Source organism: Pituophis catenifer, unplaced genomic scaffold (genome assembly GCF_029215685.1).
Source record: "Pituophis catenifer annectens isolate HBS135680 unplaced genomic scaffold, rPitCat1.0.hap2 SCAF_8, whole genome shotgun sequence".
Classification (NCBI taxonomy): Eukaryota; Metazoa; Chordata; class Lepidosauria; order Squamata; family Colubridae; genus Pituophis; species Pituophis catenifer.
In genome coordinates, this window is record NW_027256888.1 from 24423257 (window position 1) to 24442607 (window position 19351).

Here is a 19351-nt window from a genome sequence, read left to right on the forward strand (position 1 = left end):
CTTATAAAGAGCTTCTTAAAATGGAAGGGGGGGGGTATTGCAGTTAAAATCTTTAAATGCATTAAAAGAAGAAAGAATAATTCAAACTTGGTTTCAGTATGGTCAGTTGCAAGCTAGATGGAAAGAAGATCAGAGAATTGGTATCATGCAGAACGAGGAAAATTTGGTAAAACAAATTAGAGACCAAGGTCAAATGCATATAAAAAGATTATACAATGTATTGATAGAAATAGATTCAGAAATGGAATTAGTTAAGGATTGTATGATAAAATGGGCACAAAATATTCAGGAACCAATAATGATGGAAACTTGGGAAAAAATATGGGTTAGAAATGTAAAATTTACGCAAGCACAAAATTTAAGAGAAAATTTTTATAAAATGTTCTATAGATGGCATTTAGATCCTAAAATGTTGGCTTGTATGTATCCGAATTTACAATCTAAATGTTGGAGATGTGATTGTGATGATGCCACTTATTATCATATATGGTGGACTTGTAAAAAAAGTTAAAGCATTTTGGATTAAAATATGGTGGATAATCCAAAATATTCTTAAAAAGAAGATAAAGTTTACTCCACAATTGTTTTTGTTGAGTATAATTACAAATTGTATGGTTATAGAGACTAAATTGATTTTAAATTTAATAACTGCAGCTAGACTTTTGGTGGCGCAATATTGGAATAAGGAAGATTTTCCTACTATTGAAGAATGGGCATTAAAAGTAGCGAATCTGACTTCCGCTGGCACCGCCGGCGCCGCTGCAGCTCCTTTGTGAGCTGCTACTCCCGGGATCTGTAAAACCGCCAAAACAGCGTAAATCAGCTGTTTTGGTGGCTGGAACTTCCCCCTCAGGCAAAGAGGGGGGGTGAGTGCTCAGGTGTATAGGGTAGAGCCCCCCAAAACCTCCAGGATTAACCCTGGAGGCGCAGAGGGTGAGGGCTCCCCAAATGCCTGGAAAGCAGCTCCAGACTCGGGATTCTGTCTTTGACGGATTAAGGCGTCGCAACCATCCCTGTGAAACAAGTGATTTCAAGGATTGATTTTCACGCAGGCAGAACAAAACAGGAGAGCTTCTCGCAAGTATTTTTCTTTCTTTAACTCTGATGAATAATGAGTCCTTTCAGATTCGAGTGAAAGCTTTAAAGAGATCCAAAATGGAGCTGATTGAGGATGGAAGCTTAAGAGGAAAGTGATTGTTAAAGCTTGTTTGCGCTTGTTAAGGTCGTTATAGCTGTCAGTACTTTGAAGCTTTGCTGAATGAAGTTTGCAGCATAAGAAAAGATGGCAGAAGTAAAGATTTTTGAAGAGAATGGAGGTTTCTCAGCAGATAATTCAGCAGGTGTACAAATACTGACAGTGGACTTTGTGGATGCATGGCAAAAATCATTTATGGAAAGACTGGATGAGATCTTTGAGAAGTTTATTACTCAAATTGCTAATAAAGTTGCAATGTTGAAAGAGGAGGAAGAACAAAAAGCGCCTGAGGAACATGGAAAGGATGTTTTTCAAACAATGAATAAACTGATGGGCTTGAAGGAGGTTAATCCGGAGATATGGAGAGAGATCTATCCAGAGGTTTTGATGCAGATGAGAGGAAAAGTGCTAGGAGAAGCTTGGATTTTTTTTTTATTGAAAAGTTTTATAAGAAATACAAACAATTTTCTCCCCCCACCCTTTCTCCTTCCCCACATAATAGAAATTGTATATTTTCTTATACATAAGAAATCCTACATATACATGTTTCCCTTAAAGAAAGCATTAAAATAAGACATTTTAATTACATTCGGAGTTGCTCTTCTTCTCTTTCTTCCCTCATTCCACAACAAACCTTCTTCTCCTCCTTTCTTTCCCTTCCCTCCCTCCTTTTCTCTCCTACTTTCTCCTGCCTCCTCTCCCACTTCATCCTACTTCCTTTCCCTTTCCCCCACTTCTCTCTTCTTTTCCCCCTTCTCACCTTCACTCCTACTCCTGTCCCCTTCCCTTCCCTTCCTCCTCTCCTTTCTTCCATTCCTCACCCTCCCTCTCCTCTTCCTACCCCTCCTCCTCTCTCCTTTCTAACTTCTTTGCTGTGAAATGTTTTCCTCCTTTAGTGTCTGAGCAACTCCTGTATTCTACTCATAGAATATACTTTCTTCTGCTAAAACATTTCTCTATTCACCACTCCCCCCCATCCCTTATCCCACCCTCCCCACCCACCCCTGACTTCCTAGAGCAAAAATAGGGTATAGCATCTAACAAACATATGCTAAAATAAACTAACAAATTATAAAGTTCAAAACTCCCACATGTTCTTTAACTCCCTTGCTCCAATTCATCAACCTCCCTTTTATAAATTCTCAAAACCAATTAAATTAAATTCATTCTTCCTACTTATAAAAAATTTTTTTCTTGATGTATAATCCGATACTTTAGCAGTCTTACAAACAGTAAAAATCATGAATAAATTCCATTTCTATACCCTTGAACATCATTCTTTTTGAACATTACTCCCTAGTGAAATTCTGAGTTTAACATTAATCCTCTTCCTTCAAAGAGAGAAAAGAAAGAAAGAAAAGAAAGAAAAAATTTTCATCTTAAAATCTTACACATTTTATCTCTTATATCTTTTAAAATAATATAGTCTTATGTTAAGCATTTTAAAAATCTCTTAATACCTTTGAAACACTTATTTACCAAATATAAATTTCAGAATCTACAGGAGGATGTCTTTCAAATTTTCAATTAACCGTCTTAATACCTCTAGCTTTTTAGAGAGCAGCCCTTTACTATCCAAAACTAATTATCATTTTGCAATAAAATTCTGAATTAACATTAATTCTCTTCATTTCAAAGGGTTAGGCATCTTAAAAGCTTATACAATTTATCTCATATATCTTTTAAAATAATATAACTTTATGTTAAACATTTTAAAAATCTCTTAATACCATTAAAACACATATTTGCCCAATGCCAATTTCAAAATCCACAGGAAGATATCTTTCTTAATCTTCTGTTCTTCTCTTCTTTCTATATTTTTTCCAATCCTTTTTTTTTATAAATTCTTTCAACAGTCCCCCCAATTTTATTCTTGAAACTTTTAAAATGGTGATTTGAGGTTGATGTTTCTGAAATACTCGCTCTCTTCTTGAGGTCACGTTTTCTAACTTGAAATCCCCATTTCGTCTCTTCTTGCTTGTATAATCATTCAGTCCATTTCTTTGTCCATATAGCCAAAATTTGTTGCCATAAAAATTGTCAGCTTGCAATAAAGAAACTATTTGTTGCTTTTCTGTCATTTGAATGGAAACGTCCACCAAAATCTTTGTTTCAACTGTGCCAGCCAGTCTCTTAATCCTGTCCATCTCTTGATCTTCCAAAAACAAATTCCTCTGAATAATTTCCTGCTGTCCCTCTAACAACTGCTTATATTTTCCCAAGCTGTTTTTTGAAAAAGCCCTTTCAATTATATTCAACAGGGCTGAAGTAAAAGAGTCTAAAAGTTCTTGAAAAGCCTGGACAATCACGGCTTGGGAATTTGCTGATTCACCAGCCCTGTTGTCAGCCATATTTCAGCCATTTTGTATTCATCCAGCTATCAGAACAACAATTCAACTCTTTTCCACACAGTATAAAAACCAGATTTTAGTTAAAGTCAGTACCAAATTCTTTTCCTCAATACCAAATTCTTTCCATGGACGCTTCCACTTTAAAACTTTCTCTTAGGGTGTAATCCAGTAGCTGTATCACTGTTGCAAATGTTAACAAGCCTTAACAAGCACTTTCCCTGGTAGTTTCCGCCTCCCGCCCTCAGGCGCCATTTTCTGCATTTTAAAACTGAGTTAAAGTGTTACTTGCAAGTTTTCCTTTATGTTTTCTCCTGATTTGCTCTGTCTGTTATCAAAGTAAAGATGTTAAAAGCCCCCCTGTTGATTTTCAGCAGATTTTGGTCGCAGCTTTTAGCTCCGCTTTTGCGGAGTCGTCCCTGGTCCGGAGCAGCTTGACAGGCTTCTATAGGGAGCCCTCGCCCTTTGCGCCCCAGGATTTCTCCTAGCGCACTTGGGGGGCTCTACCTCTGCCTGTCGACTCTTCTCTCTCCCCTTTGCCCGGGGAGAGGGTTCCAAGCCTCCAGACAGCTGTTTTTCAGCTGTTCTGGGGCTTTTACAGAACCAGGGATCGGGTGCTTGTAAAAGAGCGTCTTCAAAGCTTGCGGAGCCAAGTGGAAGTCAGAAGTGAATCGGAGAAGCTTGGATTTTCAAGATATCAAGAAGGATTAGAAATGGAACATTACAATTTCTCTACAAAAATGGACTTTTAATCCTATTTAAAGAGGTGTGTTGCTTAAAAGGAATTACTTTGCGAGCTGCACAGGACTGGAAGATAAAATTACAGTTTAATACACAAAAGCTTGAAAAAATAAAAGATGGTGGAATAAAGCGGAAGAAGAAGGCTCAGAAAAAAACCAGGGGGAAATGGAAGTGGAAGAATTTTATTCCTCTTTGTTAGGCAGGATAACATGGTGAATGATTGTATTGGTACTCAAGATTTTTACTAAGGATATGATTTGTTTTGTTTTGAATTTTTTTTTTCTTTACTTATGACTGGGTGTTTCAACTGTTATAAAAACGGATTTTTAAAAAAGAAATTTTCTTTTGGATGTTAAATGACTGGAGGTTTCAACTGTTATATAAACGTGAACAAGGATATGATCCTTTGGTTATGATTGGATGGATTATATCTAAAAATTATTTTAAGTAATGGATTAAAGGAGAAATTTCCTTTTGGATGTTAAATTCAAGGCTATAGATTTTTCAATATATTTTCAAGGGCTTTAAATTGTTTGTTTATTGTTGAACTAATTGGGATTAACTACCTTTAAGCAAGAAAAGTTATATTTTGTTTTGAACAAGGAGAGTTAAACTACAAGTGATAGATAAATCTATAGATAGTTAGTTTGTGGGGTTTTTCATTAAGGTTTGTTAAATGTTTTTACCCTGTACTTGTTCTGGGAAGTCCGGGGAGGGGGGTGGGGTTGGGATGGGAGGGGGGAAGGGAGGGGGGGAATATATATATATATATATATATATATATATATATATATATATATAATTGATTTTTTGTTTAAGATGTATATTGACTATGAAATAAAAGTTTTTTTAAAAAAGTAGTGAATCTGGCAGAAATGGCGAAGATTTCAGCATATTTGAAAGATCACTCACAAGAAAGATGTATATCGGAATGGAGAAGATGGACTGATTATATTCAAAACAAATGTCGGACTAAAAGTATCAAATAGCTTATGAATGAATAGAAAAATTAAGAGTATTTATGTTTAGTTAAGTAAAAGGGGAGTTAAAGTGTGAAGGGGGGGATAGGAATCCTTAGTTCATCATGGTATATATGCTTAGTTTAGCATATGATTGTTAATTGTTATACCCTGTATTTTGGTCTGGGAAGTTCAGGGTGGGGGTGGGCGTAAGGAAGGGGGGGATGGGGAAATACTTGTAATTTTTTTCTTTTTTTTTTCTTTTTGTAAAACTCTTTAATTAAAAAAAATGGGTTTGTTGGAAAACAAGTCAGTAATAGGTGTTTCCCAGCACTGTCTGGCAAGTCCACAATAAACTCCATAGAGATTTCATGGAGTTGACCCCTGGCTGCAGCAGTCCTGGGGGCTTGCCCGGAAACCATTTCATTTCATGGGGCGGCTGACTACATAAGCCTCTATGTCCTTCTTCATCTTTGGCTACCAAAATTGCCTCTTCACTAGGTGAAGAGTTTTTACAAATCCAAAATGTCCTGCTGCTCAAGACTCTGCTGTAGGATTAGAGTCCTCTGGCTAGCTGGGACATACACCTTACTCCTCATCCATGCCAGTCCCTTCTTTAGTGACAGATCACCTCTACGCTGTTGGCCCCATTCATCGCCTGCCAAAGCATCTCTCAATGGTTGTGATAGATCTTTGGCTGGTTGCAACGGTGGTGTCCTCTGCTGCCTCATGAGGGCTGGAGCTGCAAACTGTCTGGATAGGATGATGGAGTTAACAACCTCCTCTTGGGCACTGTTGTACTGTGGCCTCCAAGAAAGAGTGTCCACCAGGAAAATTTCCTCCTCCCCCAGTAGGTTGTGGAGGGTCAAGTTGAAATGGTTGAAGTATTGAGCCTACCAGATTTACTTAGGTGACAGTTTTGGGAGGAGGGGGTTTCAATGCTTTCAGATTTTTATGGTCTGTCCTTCTATGGTATGAGAAAAACAGGATACATGGATGCTTCCAGAGACATTGTGTAAGGAATGGCTTATTAACAGTATGGAAGAGAGTGAAAGAAAAACATTATATGGAAATACCAATGTGGCTTTCAACAATAGAAGCGTTGACACATCCAAATATGATTAACATGGAAAATATTGTGAGATATAAGGACATTTTAACAGAGAAGGGAGAACTAAAACAGAAACAAGAACTAGAAAAACAAGGGATTGAGACAGACTGGTATATGCGATTGCAAATACAATCAAGATACGATAAAGACGTGAAACAGTATGGTTTTAATTTGGGAAAATCAGAACTGGACAAAATAATGATTGGGACAGATGAAAAAATGATTAAGAAATTGTATAATTACTTAGTAATTGTATAATTATTTATAATTAGATTAGAAGACGAAGAAGTAAAAGAGACAATGATAACATGGGCAAAAATTTTTGGTTATACAATAGAATTAGAGAGATGGCAACAACTATGGGACAGGAATTATAAATTAACAATGGCAACTGCATATGAAGAAAACTTATATAAAATGTTTTATAGATGACATATGTCACCTGAAAGGTTAGCAAAAATGTTTAAGGATAAATCAGCTAAATGTTGGAAATGTTTGCACTTGCCGAGATCATATTATCATATGTGGTGGTCATGTACAGAAGCAAAAAATTATTGGATTAGAACAAAGACATGGTTAGAGGAAATGATACACCAGCATATAGAATTAAAACCATAGATTTTTCTATTGGGTATTTTACCAGAGAGATATAGTAAAGAAGATATGTATTTAATTATACACATAATAACAGCAGCAAGAATTGTATTTGCACAAAATTGGAAGGTAGAAAAAATCCCATCAGAAGGTGAAGTAATAAAGAAGATTTTAGATTGCGCAGAAATGAAGAGATTAACATTAAGAATAAAAGATAAAGATGAATCGGTGTATTTCAAGACATGGGGACAATTTTATGTATAGTTAGAAAAGAAATATGAATAAAAGATGACAGATTAATAAATTAGACAATATGATGGCAAATGAGAGAGAAGACAAAAAGAAATAGAAACTCACATGACAGTTGTGTAAATGGAAAAGGAGGATGGGGTGGAAAAAAGGAAAAAATGTTACTACATAAATGTACAACCATGATGATATATGTGTAATTGGTAAAATAGAAAAGAAATTGGAAAGAAAGTATATATTAATAGAAAATCGGGGCTGCTTGGATACCAATAAGGGAAAAATTGGACAATAAAGGAGAGAGAATGGAAAGAGGAGTAGAGGGTAAGATAGGAGAGGAGAAGGAGAGAGAGGAACAGAAGAAAGGGAAAAGGAGAGGAAGAAAGGGAGGGGAAAAAGAGTAGGAGAGAAGGTTAGAAAGGGTGGGAAAGAAGGGAGAAGAGGGAAAGGAAGGGGAAGGAGAGAAGAGGAAGGAGAGGAGGAAAGAAGAAAGTAGAAAAGGATAGAAGAAGGCAGGGAAGGGAAAGAGAAGAAGGAGTAGAAGGATTGTTGTAAAATAAGGGAGAAGAAAGGGTAGAAGAGCAACCCCAAATATAATTTATTTTTTTTTCTTTAGAAAATATATGTGTCAGATCCCTAAAAGTTATACTGCCATTCAATTGGAAGAAAGGGGAGACTTGGGTTTGCCTTTGTCAACAGATATTTTACAACCTATATCCTGGTGCCAAAGAGCCCTGGGATCCTCTTTACCTGGAGGAATTTTTATGATAGCCATGTGGGTTGTTTCACTTTAAAGGATAATAGTGTGAATGCATGGTTGTTCGGGTTCTCAGGGAACCTAGTAAAGAAAGCATCTTCACACTTGTGTATTGGTTAAAATCTGCATTCTGACTTAAAGGGAGGGGTCTCTACTGCTTTAATCTTACTTGTCTTGTCTAAGGGTATTCAGATCTTGCTTTAACTGGGTGGCTATCACTTCTGCTTAATAAAAGGTCTCTTTTGAACAACCACGTTTCAAGAGTTTTTACTTTCTTAAATTGGAAGGGGAGGCAATCCTTACAAAAAGCAAGATCTGTGAAACAGTCAACCCAGAGAAGCAATCTTCACTTTACTGAGGGGACCTTGCAAACCATGTCTGAATGAAGCAGAGAACTGGGAGAAACCAATTCTTGGGGGGAGACATCAACCGCCACCCAGTCGGATGCCTGTTTCGTACACCCCATCAGAGAGGATGAGATAACCCTGGAGAATCCTGAAAAGCCCCGCTGGTCAATTGGCATCGGGAAGAAAGATAGCCGGGATGAGAGAACCAGAGGAGTTGCCCTCAGTTGTGGCAACCGAAAACTGGGGTGGAAACTGGAACTAGAAGCCCTTGATGACCAGGGGTGACTGACCGAAGCACTACTGAGGGAGGATTATCTGAAGAGGCATATAACCCAATTGATGATGGAAACTTTGGAAAATCTCAACATCCGAAGGGAGCCAGGACAACCAAAGGGCGCGGAAAGGGCAGCAGTTGCGGATGATGCCACGGGGGCACCCCCCTTCTGGAGCCTGCCTATTGAGCAGATGGCGCAGCAGCAGCAGGAGAAGACCCAGCAAACCCTCCCCCCCAGGCAGCATGCACACCGGCACCCATTCCCAACCAGCCCCAAGTCCCGCAACTGGAAAGAGAAACTCCATTCCTTGGGGTGAAGTTTGATGGGAATCTGCAACAATTAGGATTCTTTGTGGCACATGTGCTCACCTCCATGCAAGAGTATTGGCGTGATTTCCAAACCCAAGGATCACGAGTTGTGACCCTAGCCCTAGAGGGTTCTGCTACCAGACGGATGGTGACTCTCCATAATGCCAAAGCATCAGAACTGCGGGATTTTGACCATTTCATGATGGCCCTGCAACATCGGTTTGAGGACCCACTAGCAGATTGCAAAGCATGCGACCGCATTAAGGTGGTGAGGCAGGAGCAATGGCCAGTAGCAGAGTATACTGAAGAATTCCAGGACCTCGCGTGTTGTGTGCACTGGCTGGAAGATATTTTGGTGAGCTGTTTCAAGGACAGCCTGAGTGACGATCTATACAATGCCTGTGTGGCCCGAGGTGCACCAAATCACCTACATGAATGGTACATCACCACTGAAGAAGCTGAGATCGATATGGCCAGAAACCAGTATCGAGCGGGGTGAGCACGGAAGAAATCCCCACCCCAATGGAAACAAGAGCCCCTCAAACCACAAACCACATTCTCTGTGAGATCTTCAGCCTGTTTCAAGTGTGGAAAAGAAGGGCACCAAGCTGCAGAGTGTCATTCGCAAGCACCTACCCGGAACCACCCGGGGTGGTTCCCTGCAAAACTGGGCCGGCCTGGGAAAGAGACTGCCTTGAGGAGCAGGGAGACTGTAGAAGTTCCATCCCCTCCCCTCCCCTCTTTAGGGAGGAAACCCTGGCATCTGAACAGGAGGAATCATGCTCATTCAGAAGTGATCCAGATGATGAACCACTGGTAAGCAAACCAATTAAACCACTTACCCTCCCCTTAAGACTATTTATCCCAAACCAGGACAGGGAGGTAATATCTCAACTCTAGTGGATTCAGGGTGCACCCGTTGTTTGATCAGCCCAACCTTAGTAGGGAAGTTAGGGATTAATGTAAGAAAGCTGAAAAACCCCACCACTTTCTGCCAACTAGATGGGTCAATAGCAGGAGGGGAGTCAGCTTCTTTTGTCACCAAGCCTCTACATATAGGCATCGGAAGCCATGAGGAAATGCTTACATTTATAGTGGCACCTGGCATGGAATGTCCATTGGTTCTGGGCCTTGCATGGCTGAAAAAATGGAACCCAAAAATCAATTGGAATCAAGGCATCATAAAATTTCAGATGAATGTGACTTTTTCTGAGAATCCACATAAAGGAACGGAGGGGGCAGAGAACCGAGAAACAGCCATGCCTGGTCACGCCATGCCAACTGAGGGCATACCCATAGAATACAAAGATTTGGCTGAGGTTTTTAGCGAAAAAGCCTCAGACAAGCTCCCCCCCCACTGGGCCATCGACTGTGCGATAGAAATTTTACCCGACACTAAACTCCCTAAACCCAAGATGTACAGCATGTCACCGAGGGAGTTGGAAGAGCTGAGAACATTTATTGAGAAAAATCTAGCAAGGGTTTCATCGAGCCAGCTCAACCAAAAATTGCAGCTCCAGTGCTATTTAGAGAGAAAAAAGATGGCTCAAAACGTCTCTGTGTTGATTTTTGTACCCTGAATGCGATCAGTATGAAGAACATGTATCCCCCCCCCTTATGAAAGATATGCTAGCACACTTCGCTAAACGGAAAAATTTTCCAAAGCTAGACTTAAAGGAGGCTTACTACCGTGCCAGAATTAAGGAGGAGGACGAGTGAAAAATGGCTTTTAACAACCCCCTTGCCTGCTACCAATTCAAGGTGTTCCCCTTTGGGTTACAAGGATCCCCTGCAGTGTTTATGCAGTTAATAAATGAAGTGCTGCATCAGCATTTATATAAGGGGGTCCTGGTCTACTTGGACAACATTTTAATATATACCAAGACCAAAGCAGAACATGTAAAACTAGTCAGGGCGGTTTTAAACAAACTCCGCTCTGCCAAACTTTATGCTAAACTTTCCAAATGTGAATTCCATCAAGAGAAGATTGACTATTTGGGATACCGCATTTCACACCAGGGCGTAGAGATGGATCCCCAAAAGTGCAGGCTGTACTTGATTGGGACCTCCATGCACGTGTAAAAAGTTACAAAGCTTCCTGGGTTTTACCAACTTTTACCGCCAGTTTATCCCTGCTTTCGCTCAGATAGCCCTCCCCATCACCAAGCTCTTAAAAATGAAGGGGGAGGACAACCCTAAACCAAAGCAGCCATTGAACTGAACTATGGAATGGCAGGCAGCATTTGAAAAACTTAAATGGCTGTTCTCGGCAGAACCAATTCTAAACACCCGGACACGGAGAAACCATTTGTCATAAAGCAGATGCCAGTGATGTGGCAATAGGAGTGGTCCTGCTTTAGAAAAATGAACAAGACCAGCTATAACCATGCCCTTACATGTCCAAAAAGTTGAATGAGACTGAGCAAAGGTGGGCCATTTGGGAGAAAGAGGCTTATGCAGTTCATTGGGCATTGTTAACCTAGAGGAACTTCCTAGAAGGCAGTAAGACCCTTTTTGAAGTCTGGACTGATCATAAAAATCTAGAAGCCCTAAAGACCCCAAGGAAACTCTCCCCAAAACAAGTACGATGGGCTCAGTACTTTAAACGGTTTGATTTTACTCTAAAATACCTCCTGTGGGGAAAAAAACTTTCTGGCGGATGCGCTATCCAGAAAACCGCAATACAATAGTGCAAAGTCAGACGTAATCAAACCCATAGTACAAAACAATCAACTAGCTGCTAAAGTAGTCACCAGATCCCAGGCAAAACAAGAAACATTGACAGACAATGACACCACCCAAACTTTTAAACAAGCATTGGCCACCGATGAATGGTTTTTGAACAACTAATTCAGCTGTCTGATGAAAGAAGATTTGGCTTGGGTGGGAGGGAAGTTGTATGTTCCTGCCAGCCAAAGACTATGCTTAATGGTAAGGTGCCACCACTCCAAATTAGCTGGACATTTTGGGTTTATGAAAACTTTACACCTGATTAAAAGACAATTTTGGTGGCCATCACTAAAAAAGGACATAGAAAGCTACGTAGATAGCTGCCCCATTTGTGCAGCAGCAAAAAGACATCAGGGGAAAACCCCAGGTCTATTGCAGAAGATAGCTGAACATTCAGCGCCATGGAGAGAGATCACTATGGATTTCATCGTAGAATTGCCAAACAGTGAGGGAAATACTGTTATTTGGATCGTGACAGACCTGTTTTCAAAACAGGCACATTTTATACCCTGCCAAAAGATCCCAACTGCTAAAAGTTTATTATTCCTTTAATAATTCCAAATTATTCCTAATACACATTTATCGACTTCATGGTGCTCCACAAAGGATCATCTCTGACAGAGAGGTTCAATTCACCTCCAACTTTTGGACGGCATTTCTGGACTTACTTGGTACTGGCCAGGGGTTGAGCTCTTCCCATCATCCAGCTACTAATGGAAATTCTGAAATTTTGAACTCGGTATTAGAACAATATTTAAGATGTTTCATTAATTTTCAACAGGATAACTGGACTGAACGTTTGCCTTTTGCTGAAGTTGCATTTAATAATGCTGTACATTGAAGCACTGGTTTTACCCCTTTTAGAGTAGCGACAGGCCAGGATTTCAATCCCATGCCTGAACTACCCACAGAAGAACCCACCATCCCCTCACTTAAGGAGTGGATGGATAATTTGTAAAACACGTGGCCAGTGGTTAGATTAGCCTTAAAGGAAGCTAGAGAAGCTTTTAAAATTCAAGCTGACAAGAAAAGGATGGAACCCAAACCTTTCCATGTTGGACACAGAATATACTTATTTACAAAATTCCTGAAATCATTAAACCATCAAAGAAACTAGGGCCAAATTTCATTGGACCTTTCCCCATCACTAGAATCATCAATCCAGTAGCAGTTGAACTACTCCTTCCAAAGACACTCAGGCAAGTCCACCCAGTATTCCACATTAGTTTACTCAAGTGAGAAGTAATCTCATCCCTCAGACCACCTGCATCTACAGCACCTGTTCCCATCATGATTGAAGGTGAACAACACTTTGAAATCAAGGAAATACTTGACTCTAGGATCCACAGAGGGAAAATCCTATACTTGGAAACATTTAGCATCTTCCCACAATGAATGGGTCACTAAACACCATATTAGGGCTCCAACCATACTGCGAAAATTTCACTCCCAATACCCTAACAAACCTTGTTAATATGCTATCATGAAATTTTGTTTATATTTGTTTTTTTACAGGTGGACCTTTTTGTTTTCTAAGGAAGGTAGCATGTCAGATGCCTAAAAGTGATACTGCCATTCAGTTGGGAGAAGGGGGAGACTTGGATTCGATTTCCTAGCATTGCCTGTGTCAACAGATATTTTACAACCTATATCCTGGCGCCAAAGAGCCCTGAGATCCCCTTAACGTTGAGGAATGTTTATAACAGCCATGTGGGCTATTTCACTTTAAAGAATAAAGGAGAAATAATGTGAATACATACCTTTCTGACTCTCAGGGCAGATGGTAAAGAAAACATCTTCACACTTGTTTATTGGCTAAAATCTGCATTCTGACTTAAAGGGAGGGGTCTTTACTGCTTTAATTCTACTTGTCTTGCCTAAGGGTATTAAGATCTTGCTTTAACTGTGTGGCTATCACTTCTGCTTAATCTCCATCTCCACCCCATGAAGTCTAAAATGGTTTTGTTAAAATCACACTTAAACAGCTTGGCGTAAAGCTGGGCTTTCTGTAGTTTCTCAAATACTGCCCTGACTAGTTTCATGTGCTCTTCTTCAGTCTTGGTATAAATTAATATATTGTTCAGGTATACCGAGATCCCTTTGTACAAGTGCTCATGCAAAACCTCATTTATCAGCTGCATAAACACAGCAGGTGCTCCCTGCAATCCATATGGCATCACTCGAAACTAATAGCAACCCAGGAGGCAATTAAATGCCATCTTCCACTTGTCCCCCTCCCTGATCCTACCTCAGTAGTATGGCTCTCTCAAGTCCAACTTTGTGAAGATCCTCACTTCTAGCATGAGCATGGGCCTAGCATGTCCCTCATTAGCAGAAGGGGGTACATGTTTTCCATGCAAATACAGTTCAGCCCCTTATAATCTATGCACAGTCTAAGACAGAGCTGTCAAATTCCTGACCCGCAGGCCAGTTATGTCACATCCTGGCCACACCCACGTCCGGTTTAGCGAAAGGGGAAAAAGTCCTGATACATCATGTGATGCCACTGTGATGATGTGAGTTTGACAGCCCAGGTCTAAGGGATCCATCCTTCTTTTCTTTGGAAGGCATGGGGGCAGCCATCCTCAATTTTGCCAGCTGGGATGAGTTTGATCCTGTGACCCCTGAGGACGTGGACAGGATTCTGGGTAGACTGAATGCGACCACTTATTTATTGGACCCGTGTCCTTCCTGGTTAGTACTGGCTTCCCGGGAAGTGACACGAGGCTGGCTCCAGGGGAATATAAATGCTTCGCTGGGTGAGGGTGACTTTCCCACCACCTTGAAAGAGGCGGTGGTGAGGCCTCTCCTCAAGAAGCCTTCCCTGGACCCAGCAATGTTGGTAAATTATCGTCTGGTCTCCAACCTTCGCTTTGTGGCGAAGGTTGTTGAGAGTGTGGTCGCGCAACAGCTCCCCCAGCACCTGGATGAAACGACGTATCTGGATCCGTTTCAGTCGGGCTTCAAGCCTGGGTACAGCACGGAAATGGCATTGGTCGCATTGGTTGATGATCTCTGGAGGGCTCGGGACAGGGGGTGCTCCTCTGTCCTGGTCCTGTTAGATCTCTCAGTGGCTTTTGATACCATCGACCATGGTATCATGCTGCACTGGTTGGAAGAGTTAGGGGTGGGAGGCACTGTGTTGCGGTGGTTCTCCTCCTTTCTCTCTGACCGGTCGCAGTCTGTGTTGACAGGGGGACAGAGGTCGACCCCGAGGCCCTCATATGTGGGGTGCCGCAAGGGTCGGTCCTCTCGCCTCTCCTGTTCAACATTTATGTGAAGCCGCTGGGCGCGATCATCCGTGGTTTCGGGGTGGAGTACCATCAGTACACTGATGACACCCAGCTGTACATCTCCACCCCGGATCACCCCAACGATGCCCTTGAAGTGATGTCCCAGTGCCTGGAGGCCGTACGGATCTGGATGGGGAGGAACAGGCTCAGGCTCAACCCATCCAAGACCGAGTGGCTGTGGTTTCCGACGTCCCGATATAGTCAGTTGATGCCATCACTGACTATTGGGGGCGAATCATTGGCCCCCACGGAGAGGGCTCGCAACTTGAGCGTCCTCCTGGATTCACGGCTGTCTTTAGAAGAGCACTTGACAGCTGTGACCGGGAGGATTTTTCATCAGGTTCGCCTGATTCGCCAGTTGCGTCCCTTTCTGGATCGGGACTCATTACGCACGGTCATTCATGCCCTTGTCACCTCCCGCCTAGACTATTGCAATGCTCTCTACATGGGGCTCCCCTTGAGGAGCACCCGGGGGCTCCAACTGGCGCAGAGTGCGGCCGCGCGGGTGGTAATGGGAGCGACATGGCGTTCCCATGTAACACCCCTCCTGCGCGAGCTGCACTGGCTCCCGGTGGTCTTCCGGGTGCGCTTCAAGGTTTTGGTTACCACCTTTAAAGTGCTCCATGGCTTAGGACCTGGGTACTTGCGGGACCGCCTACTACCACCAATAGCCTCCCACCGGCCGGTATGCTCCCATAGAGAGGGGCTCCTCTGGGTGCTGTCAGCCAAACAATGCCGACTGGCGACCCCCAGGGGGAGAGCCTTCTCTGTGGGGGCACCTACTATCTGGAACGAGCTCCCCCCAGAGATACGGAGGATCCCGGATCTGCGCACCTTCCTCCGCGCTTTAAAGACCTTACTATTTCACCAGGCGGGCCTGGCCTAATTTTCTCCCTCTTTCATAAAAGATTTTTAATTTTTAAATATCTTTTAGTATTTTATACATTCAATTTTAAATTGGTTTTAAAAGTTTGGGGTTTTAAATTTGTCGGGGCCAAAATTATTTACTTTGATTTTATTCTACTTTTAAATTTTGTATGTATGTGTTTTATTGTTTGGCTGTGCACCGCCCTGAGTCCTTCGGGAGTAGGGCGGTATAGAAATCAAATCAAATAAATAAATAAATAAATAAATAAATAAATAAATAAATAAATAAATAAATAAATAAATCTCCTAGCTATGTTTTTGTCTATAAATACCCAAAGTTCTTCCTTTTCCTTGGGTGTCATCAAGTACATCTTTGGTTTGGACATCTTGGCCTCTGGAACAATCTTGATTGCACAGTCTATGGGTTGGGAGTGTGTCTGATTCCTTTTGGCTAAAAACCTCTGCTAGGTCATGGTACCTTTCCAGAATCAGTGACTCTAGCTCATCCCCTCCCTTCAATTTATTAGTGGTTTCTGCTTTCACTTCCCTAACTGGCCACATGGCTAGCTCAATACTTCCACTAATCCATGCTAGTCAGCTGCTTTTCTTTGCCACTTGGTCCTATCCCACTTAACAAAGGGGTTTCATTTTTTCCACCACGCTAGCCCTAGGACCATGACTTCTGTCATCCCAGGAGCTACAATCAATCAAATAGTCTCTATAGGGACCCCAGCCTTGAGCTTTATGGATTCGGTCAGGCAAGTCACTGGCACTTCGCCACTTATGGTACCATCCAACTGGGAAAATACCATAGTGTCAACTTCGAACTGAACCTGGCAGAATCCATTTTACTATTCCACTTGCCACACAGAAAGGGAAGGGGGGAAGGAAGTTGGAATACCTTGTTAGACACAATAAAGAACTTTCTCGTGGAAACCAAAGTCATCTCCATGGGTAATGAGACTCCTCAAAGAAGACACACCAGAGCTGGGAAACATTGGTGCCTTCCTAGAGGAACTGAGAGCCAGATTTGAAGGTGACTCCCAAGCCCTACAGGCTGAAGTAGAAATCCAAGACCTGAAGCAGAGAGGCTGACTGGTGAAAGAATATGTTCAGGAGTTCTGCAGAGTAGTCAGCAAACTGAGGCAAAGTGGTTGGTCTACCACTTTAAATAAGGCTTGGACTGAAAGCTACTACAGGCCTGCATGTATGGGGAGTCCCTGAGCAGACCCATGAGTGGTACTGGATGGCTATGGCAATAGACCTCAAACTGAAGCAGTGCAAGAAGCACAGCACACCTGAACCAAAACCCAAGCAGAGCTAAGAGAGCCGCCAATTTGGTTGATGAACCACCACTACTCCACTCACTGGCCCTCCTAATACCCTGACCGGAGCCCCCATCAAATGCTTCAGGTGCAGCCAGCAGGGCCATCAAGGCACTGAGTGCCTGGCACCCACACCCCAGCCAAAAACAACCCCAACTCTATCAACCAGACCAAAAAAGCTGTTGCAGAAAGCCCGGGAAAAGTCAAGCTTGGTGCACCAGGCCATTAAAGTTTTCTCTCCCTCAAGCGAGGGAGAGGGAACTCCAATTGAGAGGGACCAGCAACCTGCCTCCTACGACAGCGAAGACGAGAGTGAAAGAGATGGTAAGTGAAGCCATCCCTGCTAAAATCATGGTGCCAAAGAAAAGAATTCAGGGAGAGGTGGACGCCCTAATAGACTCAGGCTGTTTCTGGTGCCTAATTAGCCTACTGACAGTGCTGAAGCTAGGGATCTGAGCAAAAAGACTGTTCCAAGCCATGAGGTTCAAGCAGGTTGATGGATCACTGATAGGAGAGTACCCTGCAATGCACCTCACTGAGCCAGTGTGGCTAGAGATGGGCCAACACAGGCAACTAGCGGATTCATGATAGTTCTGAAAATGACCAAATCAGTAATTCTGGGACTGTCCTGGCTAGAAAAAGGGGTCCTGATGATTTGGTGGGAAGGGGAGACAGAAAAATGAGGCTAGGAAGAGACCCTCTTCCCCCTCAAAGCAGCTGTGGGGAAAGAGCTGTCCAACACTGAGTTGCAGTTGAAGGAAACAAATGCCTGAAAGCAGCATCATAATGACTAATCCAGCTAATCCACAAAGAGTACCGGGACCTAGTGGTATATTCAGTGAGAAAGAATGCTACGTGCTACCCCCCTCTCCCCCATCATCCCACAAATTGTGCTATTGAGATCCTTCTGGGAGCAAAACTCCCCAAGTCAAAAATGTACACCATGGGCTTCCAGTTGGCGCCATGGCGATTCAGATGGGGAAATAGTGGGGCTCCTAGGAGCCCCGCGAAAACCCCATCTGTCAAGCCGCTGCCGGCAGGTCTGTAGGGGTTAGAGAGGGACCCCTCGGACAGCCGAGAGGAACAGGCAGTTTCCTCGGGGCCGGAGGTTTGCCCTCTGCACCGGTGGCGGTGGGAGCGGCAGCCATGGCAGCTGCCTCGAGGCTTCGGCATCTGGGACAAGCAAAGTGCAGGAGGAGAAGCAGGAGCAAGGCGTTTGAAAGCTGGGTGAGTGGGATCTACCCTGGCGGGAACAGCCTTTAAATAATGGTCATCAATAAGTGTGCCCTAGCCTTTATAGCAGCTAAGAACTACTTGGGCAAAGGATTTAAAATAATTAACAAAAGGAAGATCCGTTAATGGATTATAGCACCTATTTATTGCTTTGGAATTACCGTTCCTTTGGATGGATATAAAAATTGACACTTTTTCCTTCTCTTTAATGAGAATGGATTTTTTTTTTTTTGGACTAGAAATGGTTTAATGGACAATTAGAAATATAAAACAGTCTTCAGAAGTTTCTGACCTACAGGTACTAGCATCTTTTGCCATTGACCAGGCTGACTAAGAATACAGAAATTGTAGTGTAGCAACATCTGGATGGTCACAGACTTTCTTTCCTTCTCTATATACATGCAGAAACATATACAGAGAGATAGAGATTTCTACAAACTTAAAAATAACTCAAGAATATTAGTATTCTCTGAGTGCATAATAAATGTTTAGTACATTAACATTTTATGAATAGACTCATTAAAATTATTAAAAAGGATTGGTGACAATTAAAAAAAAATTACCATTCCTCTGTTTCTTTCCAAAAATAATGGAATTACATTACATTACAATGTTCTCCAAAGTTTAAATTTTTTTTATTGAAAAAGTTTTTCAAATACAAATTTTTCTCCCTTCCCCCCCCCTCCTCCCTAACCCCTCCTCGCCTTCCCCTCCCCCTGTGGCTTCTTCAAAGTAAAACCCAAATTCATAACAGATTATATTAATACTTTACCATCCCCATGCTCCATCCCCCATATGCTGACCCTTTCTTTCTAATAATATTATTATATCCCCCTTATACTATACATTTCAAAATAACAGTCTACTATAACATTATATAATAACTCCTAATTTAGCATAATAATATTATTATATCCCCCAATTTAACAATTTCTACTGATATTCTACTTTTTCTCCTCCCCCATACATATATCTCTTAAGTCAAATCTTTTTTGTATATTAATATGACATTTCAAAGCAAC